Here is a 13,316-nt window from a genome sequence, read left to right as displayed (position 1 = left end):
AATCCTCTGGTACACCTGATCAGGTTGTGGGGATTTATCCACTTTTATGCGTTTCAAGACATCCAGCACTTCCTCCTCTGTAATCTGGACATTTTTCAAGATGTCTTCCATGTCCTTTTTCACAGTAAACACTAATACAAAATACTCATTTAGTATCTCCCCCATCTCCTAAGGCTCCATACAATGGTTGCCTTACTGATCTTTGAGGGGCCCTATTCTCTCCCTAGTTACCCTTTTGTCCTTGATGTATTTGTAAATACCCTGTGGATTCTCCTTAACTCTATTTGCCAAATCTATCTCATGTCCCCTTTTTTGCCCTCCTGACTCTTCCCCCCCCCCCCCCCAACCACCAAATATACTCCACCTGTCTTTATACACTTCCAAGGATTCATTCGATTTATCCTGTCTATACCTGACATATGTTTCCTTCTTTTTCTTAATCAAACCCTCAATTTCTTTAGCCATTCAACATTCCCTACAGCTACCAGACTTTCCTTTCACCCTAACCCAGAATATACAGTCTCTGGACCATTGTTATCTCATTCATTTTCCAGCTGTTCCTTTACTTGCGTATATCTGCACCCAATCAGCTTTTGAAAGTTCTTGTCTAATATCAAAATTGGCCTTTCTCCAATTTAGAACTTCGACTCTTAGAACTTTTTCCACACTATTTTAAAACTAATAGAATTATGGTCAGTGGCCCCAAAATGCTTTCCCACTGACACCTCTATCACATGCTTCACCTTATTTCCCAAGAGTAGGTCAAGTTTTGCATCTTCTTTAGTAGGTACATCAACATACTGAATCAGAAAATTTTGCTGTACGCACTTAAATTCCTCTCCACCCAAATCCTTAACACTGCGGCAGTCCCAGTCTATGTTTGGAAAGTTAAAATCCACTACCATAACCATCCTATTATTCTTACAGATAACAGATCTCCTTACAAATTTGTTTCTCAATTTCCCTCTGACTATTTGAGGGTCTATAATACAATCCCAATAAGGTGGTCATCCCTTTCTTACTTCTCAGTTACACCCAAATAACTTCCCTGGATATATTTCCAGGAATATCCTCCCTCAAAATGCCACTCCCCCTCCTTTCTTGCCTCCCTTTCTGTCCTTCCTGTAGCATTTATATCCTGGAACATTAAGCTGCCAGTCCTGTCCATCCCTGAGGCATGACTCTGTAATTGCTATGATATCCCAGTCCCATCTTCCTAACCATGCCAAGTTCATCTGCCTTCCCTGTTAGGTCTCTTGCATTAAAATAAATGCAGTTTAATTTATCAGTCTTACCTTGTTCTCTGCTTTGTCCCTGCCTGTCCTGACTGCCCTCGCCTCTGTTCTCAACTGTCCCAGTCTCAAATTGAAATCTTTCCTCACTATCTCCCTGGGTCCCACTCCCACCTTAGTAGTTTAAATCCTCCCGAGCAGCTCTAGCAAATCTCCCTGCAGTATATTAGTCCCCTTCAAGTACAATCTGTCCTTCTTGTATAGGTCACTTCTACCCCAAAACAGCTTCCAATGATCCAAAAATGTGAATTCTTCTCCCATACACCAGCTCCACAGCCATGCATTCATCTGTTCTAACCTCCCATTCCTACCCTCGCTAGCTTGCAGCGCCATAGTAATCCAGATATTACTACTCAAGGAGCTCCTTTTTAAATTCCTGCCTAACTGTCTGTAATCTCCCTTCAAAATCTCAACCTTTTCCCTTCCTATGTGGTTAGTTCCAATGTATACAATGACCTCCTGCTGGCCTCTCTCTCCTTCAGGAACATTCTGCACCGTTGCAGAATCATCCTTGACCCTGACAACCAGGGAAGCAACAAACCATTCTGATTTTTCGCAGCTGGCCACAGAAACGTCTGTCTGTACCTCTGACTAGAGAGTCCCCTACCACAATTGATTTCTTGGAACCCCAACGTACCCCTCATTGTATGAGAGCCAGTCTCAATACCAGAAACTTGGCTGGTCATGCTACCTTCCCCTGAGAATCCATCACCCCCTACATTTTCCAAAACAGCATACTTATTTGAAATGGGGATAGCCACAGAAGACTCCTGCACTACCTGCCTCCCTCTCTTACCTTTCCTGGAATTAACTCATCTATGTGACTGTATCTGCAACTTTTCTCCCCTCCAATAACTGCCATCCATCACATCCCCTTGCTCTTCTAAATTCCTCATTGCCTCCAACTGTCTCTCCAACCAATCCATTCAATCAGATAGGATACGCAACCAACAGCATTTATTGCAGATATAATCCTCAGTAACATGTAAACTCTTCCTAAACTCCCACATCTGACAAGAACAACATATCACTCCACTAAAGGCCATTTTTGCTTCTTTCAATCTACAGACCCAGAAGATAGCACCATCTTATTCCTCCATAAAACACTGTTCCAGGTTAATTAATAATTATGGCTTATACTTTTAAGTTTAATCAAGAGACATATCTCAATAAAACATATAACCAAAAAAAACCCACTCTACTCACTACTGCAAACTTACTGTAAAGCCATGCAAAAAATCACTTATCTGTTTCTGTGCTGTGACCTTTCCCAAACAGGATCCTCAAAGATTAGTTGCAAATTTCACTGCTTGTTAATTTTCCCTGATGCACACCAATGTCCAGCGATACATGAATTCAAACAGCAAAGGCAGTAACTGTGCAGGTTCAATCCTGTGTCAGTTTGCAGCATGGGTTTTTTTCCCCCTCAGTTTCTCTCCTGCACTGACCTCACCATGTGCTTACTTTGCTTGTTACTTTCCATTTTAAAAATTGCTATTTTGACTTTTTTTCCCTCCAAAGTTGCAAAACAGTACAACAGCATATAAACAGTAACTGCTGCTCCTGGAATTCGAGGAAATCACCTCCAATACCTAAAACACCTCAAGAAAAAGGATCAGCCTGTTACAGTCTGAAATTTTTCCCGTCCACCATCTTCGATTATCCAGAACCGTTTTTGGGCCTAGTTAACTACTGCCGACAGTGGCTCCCTAACGTAAAATTACTCACCAACCAATTTGGCCTCAAGGAAGGCTTCAAACACCTTCACACTAAAAGAACAAAAGTTAGCTTTCACTGAATTAGAAACTGCCCTTGCCAGCGCCAAACACTCGGAAGACCATTGTATGACAGGCTCTTCCAGTTGTATGCCAGTATCCTAGAGGACTGTGCAACTGTTGTTTTAACCCAAACCCACAGGGATCACAAGAGACAAGTGGTCTATTACTCAACAAGCCTTGACCCTGTCACCATGGACCTCCCACCCTGCTGACAAATTCTCCCAGCTATCTATTTCCTTGTCATGGCCGCTTTCAATATTACTCTCCAAAAAACCCTGATTATCTATTCGTCACATGCCATTGTAGCCCTCCTAACTTCCCATCAGACCCAACACCTTACACAAGCTTGACCTAGCCATTACGAAGTAGCCCTTCTCAATAACCCCCAACCTTCTCCACCTGCTCAACTGTGTACCCCTCCAGAGGAGCTCTCAGAACCACCACCCCCCCAACATGATTGCCTTTTGCACAACCACTTCTTAACCTCCCCTCAACCAGACCTTGTAAACACCCCATTACCCACACCAGATTTTACCCTCTTCGTGTACAGTAGTTCTTCCATATCAACCTTAGGAGTGTCCCTTTCAAAATATGAAGTCATGAACCACACAGACATCTTAGAATTGGCCTCCTTCGATCCTCCAGTATCTGCTCAGAAAGCAGAACTCTTTGCTCTAGGCTTGTGTCCTAACACAGGAAAATCTGTACGTGGATTAGCAGTATGCTTTTGGCATGTTGCACGACTTTGGCCAGCCATCATCAAAACGCGGATTTCTGACCTCCTCGGGGACACCTATTCAGGACTCACTACATGTCCAAAATCTCCTCAAAGCCATTCTCCTTCCCAAACAATGGCCATTATCAAACGTGCTGTCCATGTAATAGACAATACAGACATCAGCAATGGCAATACCAGAGCTGATCGAGCTGCCAGAGATGCGGCAATAGCTCGCAATTCTATTGTCCTCTGGAAACCAGCAGGCACTACATCGATCATATGCCTCAAAAACAACATGCATACCAGACATTGTCACTGTGTAGCATTTTCAGGGGGGGGTGCCCCGACCCAGAAAATCAAAAATGGAAGATGCATGGGTGTTCGCACTCTGCATCAAAAGGCCTCTGGATCACCCCAGCTGGCCAGGTATGTACACCTGATAAACTATCAGCATTATAATAAAACATGATTTTCACTGTTAACTTCCCTGACGCACTCTGATGTCCAACAATAAATACATGAATTCAAACAGCAAAAGCAATAACTATGCAGGTTCACTGCTGTGTCAGTTAGCAGTGTGGGTTTTTTTTGTCTGTCTTCATGCTGATACCATCTTGGCAAGGAGGGAATGAGTAATATCATATTGCGTACCTGATGGCACACCGGACTGGCCGAGGCAGCCCAGAAGCATGTCAGATCATGTTTAACATGTTAGCAAAATAATGCCGGTCAAGGGGTGTGCTATGCAACAGGGAGAACACACTTGCCTAGTGGTCCATTCAAATGCAGCCAGCTTGATTTCAATGAATTGCCGTGCATACATTGTTATAAGCATTGTTTTGTAAGCATTGTATTGGCGTATTTAGAAGATGGATTGAAGCCTCTCTGACCACTAATAATAAAGCCTCAACGGTGGTAAAATTACTCCTGACAGATCATACCGAGGTTTGGAGTGCCTCGGCAGCTTAGTTCAGACAGTAGCCCCCACTTTGTAGGGAAAATCAACGAGCTGTGTAAGATATCCAGCAGCAATTCTGTTGCGCTTACTACCCTCAGGCGGCAGGAATACTGGAAAGAGTGAACAAGACTCTTAAAATCAAACTAAGATGTCTGAAACAGGCCTCAACTGGTTGAAGGTCCTGCCTTTAGCCATGTATCACGAGAATTACCACACAGTCGAAGTAATTTATGGCCGACCCAGATGGATCCCTAGGGATGCAAACACAGACCAACCCATCCAACCATGCACACTTAAATGTTTTGGGAGAGAAAATACAGAGATACTTTCAGCAGCTAACATTGTCCCTGAAGTTTCTCCACTCACAGGTAAAGCACGCCTTCAGACCACTGATAGATCAAGATTCAGACAGCCAGAGTGAGCCCCCAGACTATAAACAGGAGAACTTATGCTAATTAAAGACTGTCCAAGCTTGGGGCAATTTCACAGGTAGAAAGGACAGTTCCAGGTGCTCCTGCAGATGCCCACAGCAGTCAAAGTCCAAGGCCAGAGTCACTGGCTCCACCTGACTGTCTAGACGATGGGCCCCTCAGACGGCCTAAAGACTACACTTGCATTCTGCTGTATCATCTCAATGTTAGGCTGCGAGGACAATTTGTTTTATAAGACTCATGTACATTTGCATGGTAATCGAACTGAAAAATGTGCTGCTGGAAAAACGCTGGCCAGGCAGCATCCAAGGAGCAGGAGAATTGACGTTTCGGGCATAGGCCGTTTTTCAGGAGGGCATAAGCCCTTTCCTGATGAAGGGCTTATGCCCGAAACGTCGAATTTCCTGTTCCTTGGATGCTGCCTGACCTGCTGCGCTTTAACCATCAACACATTTTCAGCTTATGCCTGAAATGTTGATTCTGCTGCTCCTTGAACGCTACCTGACCTGCTGCGCTTTTCCAGCAACACATTTTTCAGCTCTGATCTTCAGCATCTGCAGTCCTTATTTTCTCCATGGTAATTGAACTGTATGTTACCCACTTGACCAGTCCATAGAGGTGTTATTTGTAGCCATTTCTGGGTGAAAACCACCCCCCCAGCCTATTCATAGATACTTCAGATGCCTCGTGTAGGTCAAAGCAGGAAGTTTAAAAGGATGACATTGTGACTGTGTGTAGAGCTGACAGATTTAGCCCCCTAGCTACAGAGGTACAACTTGTTATGATCCCATGAGCTATCCACTTTGTTTCTCAGGATGGCGGGTGGGGCTGGACTTATGCTTTCGTTCCAACAAATACCTCTTATATGCAAAAACAATGCGCCCGTAGGCTTTGCCAGGTGAGCAATGGATTATTCACCCACACCTGTGACAAGGAAGGGCACTTAAGTGTTACTACAGGAAGGCAGTTCATTTGTGGATATTGCAATGGAACCCATGTCAGCTCGGCCTTTTGGTCATATCCTTTTTATGACTGCCAATTGATTGGATCAGGAGAAAACTCCAATTAAGAGAGAAACTGAGATATAAACAGTTTGCGACTGCCAATAACCATGCAGTGAAATGCTTCCGGGACAAAGGTTTGCGTTCCTTCTCAATGGGACCCTTACTACGCCCACCCAGACTCTCACCATCCTGTTGCTGGAGGGACAGTAGGAGCCCTCAGAAGGCACCTACCCCTTACAAAATAGTATCCCAAGCTATTAGTCAAGAGTTTTGTGCAGAATGGAAGGACCCAGTGACTCTCGGTTCTTCCCTTAGCTACGCGTTCCTGGGGACGCTGTCCCTCGGGAAGTGGGGGTCAGCGGGAATGATGACAGCAAAATACCTAAATTACCTCATTTGTGGGTAAACCATCTCAGAAGACTGGATGCAGTAAATCAGGAATTGGCAAAGTTAAGGCACAACAGACCAGATATGCAGTAGACTATCTATTGGCCCAGTGGAGTGGTTGGGGTACAAACGCATCACCCAGGTTACAGATGGATCATACATCATCCCATGCCATTGAGTCTATTGGGAACCAATTGGTTAATTTTAGACACCGCCCTAAGATGGCTGGCTTGGATGGCTACTGGGACTATCTTGGGCTAGTAATTTTTGTTGTTATAATCATTGTATGTCGTGCGTCAATAACTTGCTTAAGTACTGACTGTAAGATTCTTATGAATAAATTGGCAGCGCCTTTCTCATCCCCCATCTAGGTGGTTATCATGGAATGATAAAAGGAGGGAATAAGATATTAAACAGTTAAGTTGCTCTCCTGATTTGCAAGAGATTGAATGCCCCAGGGATAAGACGGTGTGTGTTGGTCTTAAAGGTGAAATGTGGGAGGTTTACGTGGCAATTTCCTTGCCATTCAGGAATGATTTACATTTTTATCCCCTTTTCAGAAATCATTAAGAACATTACAGACTACTCCCCTATAGTTACAAAAAAAAACAATTTGCATTGAGGGATGATTTGCATTACATTGTCTCTGGAGGGGCGGTGGTCACTGCGTTGTGTCTTGAATGGCATGTGCCTGTGGGGGAATGGCTGTGATTCGTCTTTTGGGCATTACTAACTATGATGTAAAGATTTTGTACAAAGAAGGACAACAGTAATTTTTGTTCAGAGAGCTTTTGCCACAACCCCGTAAGCCCTGCAGGGCGTGTTTAAAGGTTTCTCCAAAGCTTGTACTGTATAGTGTTTAATAAATTTTGCTTGTTCACATCAAGTGTGTAAGGACCTCAGGAGAAAAAGAAAGAACTTAAAAACCTGGTTCCTCAGAATCTTACATGGGTCTCTGGTATTATAGTCTACTAATAATATCACGAAGCCACTGCCTCTTCCATTCGTTCTGAGGCTGTGGTCTCTTATCCGACAATCTCCTGTAATTGGAACAACTCACGTTTACTCTGTCAAGCCCCCTTAAGAATCCTGTATGTTTCAATGAAATAATTCCAAATTCTTCTAAACTTCTAAACAGTTTAGCATTTACACATAAGACCTCTATACCAGGGATCACCCTAGTGAACTGTCTCCAAACAACCTCAAATGAAACTTTATTTTTCCTTAAATAGGGACACTTCAGAATACTTAAAACATTTCAATCATGCAATTCACTATTTAAAAAGAATAGCATGATCACAACTACTAAAGAACCTATTGTTTTTCTCCATTATCTTTTAAAACAGTGTTCAACTGCAGTTCTCACACCCCGTTTCCTTAAAGACGCTATTCCATTCTCCCAGTCCCTGCCACATGTTCCAATACCAACTTCGATAAGGGACCTACCTGCTTACTCAATCCAGGGTTCCTCATTATGGTTCATAGGGCCCTCCCCCTCTTCTCTTCCCTCCCAAAAGGGCAATTGGATTCCCCTCATTCAAATCTACAATCCCTTAGCCCACTCCTCCTCCACTCCCAATCTCTCTCCGCACAATCTCAGATGGTGTAACACCTGCTAGTTTACTTCATCCGTCCTCACAATCCATGGCCACAGATACACTTTCCACTTGAAGTAACAATTTACCTGCACTTCATTTACTGCTTGCAATGTGGTGTCCTCAACACTGGGGAAACTAAGCACAAGACCGGATGACTACTTTGCAAAACACCAACATTCTGTCCTGAAAAAGTCTACCAAGCTTCCGGTTGCCTGCTATTTCAACACTCCACCATGTCTTGCTCAGCACAAGCTGGAAGAAAAACACCTAATTTTTTGCTTGGGAGCCTCACAACTTTCTGGCCTCAATGTTCAGTTCAATAATTTTAGGGTCCGACCACCTCCTTACCCACAAACCCTACGTACCAGGCCTTGTCATCACATGACAAAGGTGAGTATTGCAGATGCTGGAGATCAGAGTCAACAGTGTAGCACTGGAAAAGCACAGCAGGTCTAACATCATCCGAGGAGCTGAAGAATCTACATTTTGGGCAAAAGCTTTTCATCAGGCCCTGGATGGAGGTGAGGGAAGGGGTGTACTGGCAGGTTTTGCATCTTTTCTGGTTGCGGGGAAGGTTTCTGGGCATGCATCAGTGGCAGGGGTGGCATGAACCAAGGACTATCAGAGGAAACGGTCCTTGCAGAAGGCATAGAGGGGTAGGGAGGGAAAGATATTCTTGGGGGTGGAGTCTATTTTAAGTATTTAAGGATGATGCATTGGATGCAAAGACTGATGGGTGGTAGCTGAGGACAAAGGGGACTCGGTCTTTATTGCGTTTGCAGGGGTGGTTCAGAGCGGTGGAATGGGAAGTGGAGGTGATGTGGCAGAGGGCTGTCTGGATGTCAGTGAGAGGAAAAGCAAGTTGTTCAAAATAGGTGGACATCTGGGATGCTCGTGAGTGGAATGTCTCCTCGCTGAGCAGATGTGATGGAGGCGGAGGAATTGGGAGAACAGGATGGAGTTCTTGAAGGATACTGGGTGGGAGTCTGCAGTTTTGTAGTATACGTCCATCTGGTGACCATCGCCGGAGATGGAAAAGGACAAGAAAGGGAAGGGTGGTGTCTGAGATGGACCAAGTGAATTTGAGGGTGGGGTTTAAGTTGTGGGCAAAATCGATGAACTGCTCCAGTTCAGCTCAGTGCAGGACGCTGCACCCAATGCAGTCACCGATGTAACAGCGGAAAAGTTGGGGTACAGTGCAGGTACTAAACAGGGACTGTTCGATATAGCTGACAAAGAGACAAGCATAGCTGGGACCCATCCAGGTACCCATGGCCAAGCCCTTGATTTGGAAGACATGGGAAGACTTAAAGGAAAGGTTATTGTGGGTAAGGACCAGTTCGGCGAGGTAGAGGAGGGTATTGGTGGAGGGGGACTGGATGGGTCTATTGGAAGGAAAGAAGCCAAGGCCTGAAGGCCAGCTCTGGCTTCCTCCATTGCCAAAACAAACCACAGCTCCTGTTGGAGGAACAACACCTTATCTTCCACCTGGGCACCCTACAGCCTAGAGGACTCAACTTTGAGTTCTCTAATTTCAAATAACCTCCTTCCCCATCCACCTCCCTTCCACCGCTCCCTGCTACCAACTGGATTTATTCCTCCCATCAACCAACCATGTTGTACCCTCTATTTCTCTTCACATATCCCCACTTCAACACCCTGCCACCGCCTCCCACTTTATCGTCTCTCCCCCCTCCCCTGCACCCCCCCACACCACCCCCAGTCCTGCAGAAGGGTTACACCCAAAACATCGATTTCTGCACCTCCTGATGCTGCGTGGCTTGCTGTGTTCTTCCAGCCTCCTTCTGGTCTACTTCAAACCATAGCCAGCAGCATTGAAATGTGAACAAGACAGGAAACATCTACATTAGTGCAATAAAGTATATATAAAAACGTAAGCAGATGAAATCACGTATCTACGTAAACCGTTAAACACATCAGCTTATTACCAGGAGAAATGCCTACTGAGAAGATGCAAACAGGAGAGAATCATTTTGCTAGGAGTTGGATAGTGAAAGATACAAATCCAAGTATTTGTAGTTCAATAGAGTTTTCGGACAGAGTTTTACAAATTTCACAAAAAAGGAACTGCATAAATTCCAGGGAGCTTTTTAACTACGGTTGGTTTCTTCGCCAAGTGGGGCAAGAACCACAATGAAAATATGAAGGGTACTTTTACTGATAAGTAATTTGGATTCATGAACATACGTTATTTCTTGAGAAACACTGGTCAATGGTACACAACAGTACGGCACTAAGATAAATAGATTTCAGACTTAATTTGCAATCTGTAGACTACCTGAGCGTGGAAAATTCTGGAGTTTTGCATCTCAAATGAATTTCACCATCATTCATGCAACCCAGGAGATGGATTTGTTGTCACTCCTCTCCAAAGGAGATTTGATTTAGAGAAAAAAAGGTTAATAATACTTATAAACATATAAGAACAACATGCTCCCCATTTCGACTGCTCACTTAAGCCTAATTATGTTCTTGCAGTACCATTAGAACCAACACTTATTAAAAATTGACATTATCATGTGAAATGTCAGCTCTAAATTCTCGAGTTTAATTTGTTGCGTCATTACAGGACAAATCCAACAACCTGTTGACACACAAGTACACATCCTTATGCACAGAAGTGAGGCCAGTCAAGTTCATTGAGACCAAGCTCACTCTGGGCGAATCTGATCAGTCCAACATCCTATTTTGTCCTCATATGTCCTTAAGCTTATTTCACTCCTTTTGGAGCCATTGTCTCCTCTTCTACCACCTGTGTAGTCAGAAAGGTACATAGAGACAGGAACAGGCCATTCAGCCCCAAGTGTTTTCTGCCTTTCAACAAGTTCATGGCTATCTTTGGCTTAACTCCAACTGCATAAATCTGTTTTTGGTCCATATCTCAATACCTTTGCTGAACAAAATGTCTCAGATTTAAAGGTAAATGATCGAGCTTCACTGCCATTTGTGGAAAAGAGTTCCAAACCGCTATCACCCATTGTGCATGTAAGTGCTTCCTAACATCTTTCCTGAATTGTCTGGCCCCAATTCAAGAAACTCCAAGCAGTCCAAAAATTTATTGTTGCCTACTCTATCTTTTCCTATTCATATCTTGAAGACTTCAATCAGATCACCATGTAATCTTGTAAATTCTGGAGAAAACAGCCCTAATCCCTCCTCATAACTTTACCCCTGAAGTCCAGGCATCGTTCTTGCAAACCTACACTGTACTCTCCCAGTGCCAATAAATCCCTTGTTTCCAGATTTCAGTACTCCAAATGGGGCCTAATGTTTTCTAGCACTCAGCATAACGAGTGAGTGTTTACATTAAAGTCATAAATTAGCCTTTAATTCCATTAGCCTTTTTGATTATTTTCTGCACCAGTTCAATGCATTTTTAAGATCTATCCACCTGAACCATCAAGTCTCTGCAGACATCCAACTTCAGACAATCCAGAAAGTAGCCTAATCTATCCTGCAAAACCATTCTTCATCCCATACCCAAACCTTAAGTATGTATCCCACAGTCCTGCTATCATAATCTATTAGGATGTGGTTTTAAGAAAAACTGAGGCAGCTGACAGAGGTCTGTTTTTGTTTTACAAAGAAACTCATCCAACAATTTGCGATAAAACAAGTTCTTGATGGCCACAAGTGGTTAGATTTTGTATTTTGACCAAACACTGATTTCAAACCGGAGTGCAACTGAACATCACAAAACCCAAATTTCATGATTTTCTCAAACATTCTGACGTGACAACAATCTTGCAACAAATTTATTTTGAGCCCACTTTTTAAAGTTTGTTTTCCTTTCTCAGTTGAGATCAACTAAATACAAAGTGTATTCAGAAGGGAATTGAAACAAAAGGCACACTGCAGCAATGAATATTGCAGTGATCAAAGCTTTTCATTCTACTTTATTTCAACTTTTGACGAAAAATAGCCTAAAATAACAGCCATTTTGAGTAACATAAAGGTGACATAGACCTCAAAGAGCAAGATATTCTATATAAATGCTATCTACGCAAAAGTAAATCTATACAAAATAACTCTATAGCTCAAAAGTAGAATCTGTTATCCCAAGAAATTCTCAACGTCTTCAAATCTCAGACAAAACATGTCTACTCAATCACCGCCGTGACAATCGATAAGTGTCCATTTGGGGGGGGGGAAAGAAATCTTTAGTTCATTTCGCAAATAAATGGCGGCTTCCGTTCTACAGCATGGAAACAGCTTCCGAACGATCGTAACACAAGCCCAATCCTTTCATTTTTGTGAGGAATCACGATTAAATCCCGTCCTAAACGATTCCATTTCCGCGACTGTAAAATCTACTAGGCCCAACAACTTACCGCTTTACAAACAAGCTCATCCTATCGGATGACCTAATTAAAAGGGGTCGGCATGCATTATCTAGTTTGAGCTTTTTTTCTAAGCAGTACAAGCAAAAAACGTGCTCAGTGTCATTTAAAACAAGTATAACAAGGGAAAACACTTACTACCGCCAGTTTTAGAAACTGCAGATACGAATTAAAATGTTATGCACAAAAACACAAACCGTGAGCCTAACTGCAAGGCCCCGGGTGTGAGGTGGGGCCTGGATGACCAGCTCTTCAGAGATGTATCCCTTTTTCTGACCTAATTCGTTGTTTGGGAGAATAGAAAATTCTACATAAAATGGCGCCGCCAGTCTCCGGCCTAGTAGCGCTGAATCTGACCGACGTGTGCTTACGTACAGCCGCGCCCACAAGCCAGCCAGCTCACTCACCAGACTTCCTCGAAAAATTGAACAGCGCGGCATTGAATGCTTACTTACGCTAGGTAAAATTCAAAGCAACCGAACAGAAACCACCACCACGGCTATTCTCACGTCAAGAAATCTAAGACGCGTTACGGGAAGGAAACATGTACTTTAAAATTCAGTAGTGGGATTGTAAGCGGAGTAACACATACAACCGCACAACAAAAATAAACCTTTTACCTTTGGTTTGGAGAAAGAGCCATTTAAAGCTTATGTCCTGCAGAAAAATCTCAAAATGGGCGGAATATCGAGATTAATGCTTGTGAATTTTAAAGAATAAATATTCCAAGACAAACATTTGTCTTATTTTGGCGATAATTTCTGAATTCACAACCAATTTCCAATAAAA

General features: G+C 43.2%; 1 protein-coding gene across 3 annotated transcripts in view; it reads right to left on the bottom strand.

Moving 5' to 3' along the window:
- wtap (WT1 associated protein) overlaps positions 1-13,049 on the bottom strand; it is a 106,771-nt gene extending 93,722 nt beyond the window's left edge. Inside the window, exon 1 of one of the 3 annotated variants that reach the window (XM_060831610.1) lies at positions 12,983-13,049. The gene's annotated coding sequence lies outside the window, so the exon portion shown is untranslated. Of the gene's footprint in view, positions 1-12,665; positions 12,889-12,982 lie in introns of those variants that run through there. The other 2 variants (XM_060831609.1, XM_060831607.1) reach the window with 2 other exon arrangements.
- Between the last annotated feature and the right edge of the window lie 267 nt (positions 13,050-13,316).

The sequence above is a fragment of the Hemiscyllium ocellatum genome, chromosome 10 (genome assembly GCF_020745735.1).
Source record: "Hemiscyllium ocellatum isolate sHemOce1 chromosome 10, sHemOce1.pat.X.cur, whole genome shotgun sequence".
Taxonomy (NCBI): domain Eukaryota; kingdom Metazoa; phylum Chordata; class Chondrichthyes; order Orectolobiformes; family Hemiscylliidae; genus Hemiscyllium; species Hemiscyllium ocellatum.
Note: the sequence above shows the minus strand (reverse complement) of the source record. Positions and strands in the feature narration are given on the sequence as shown.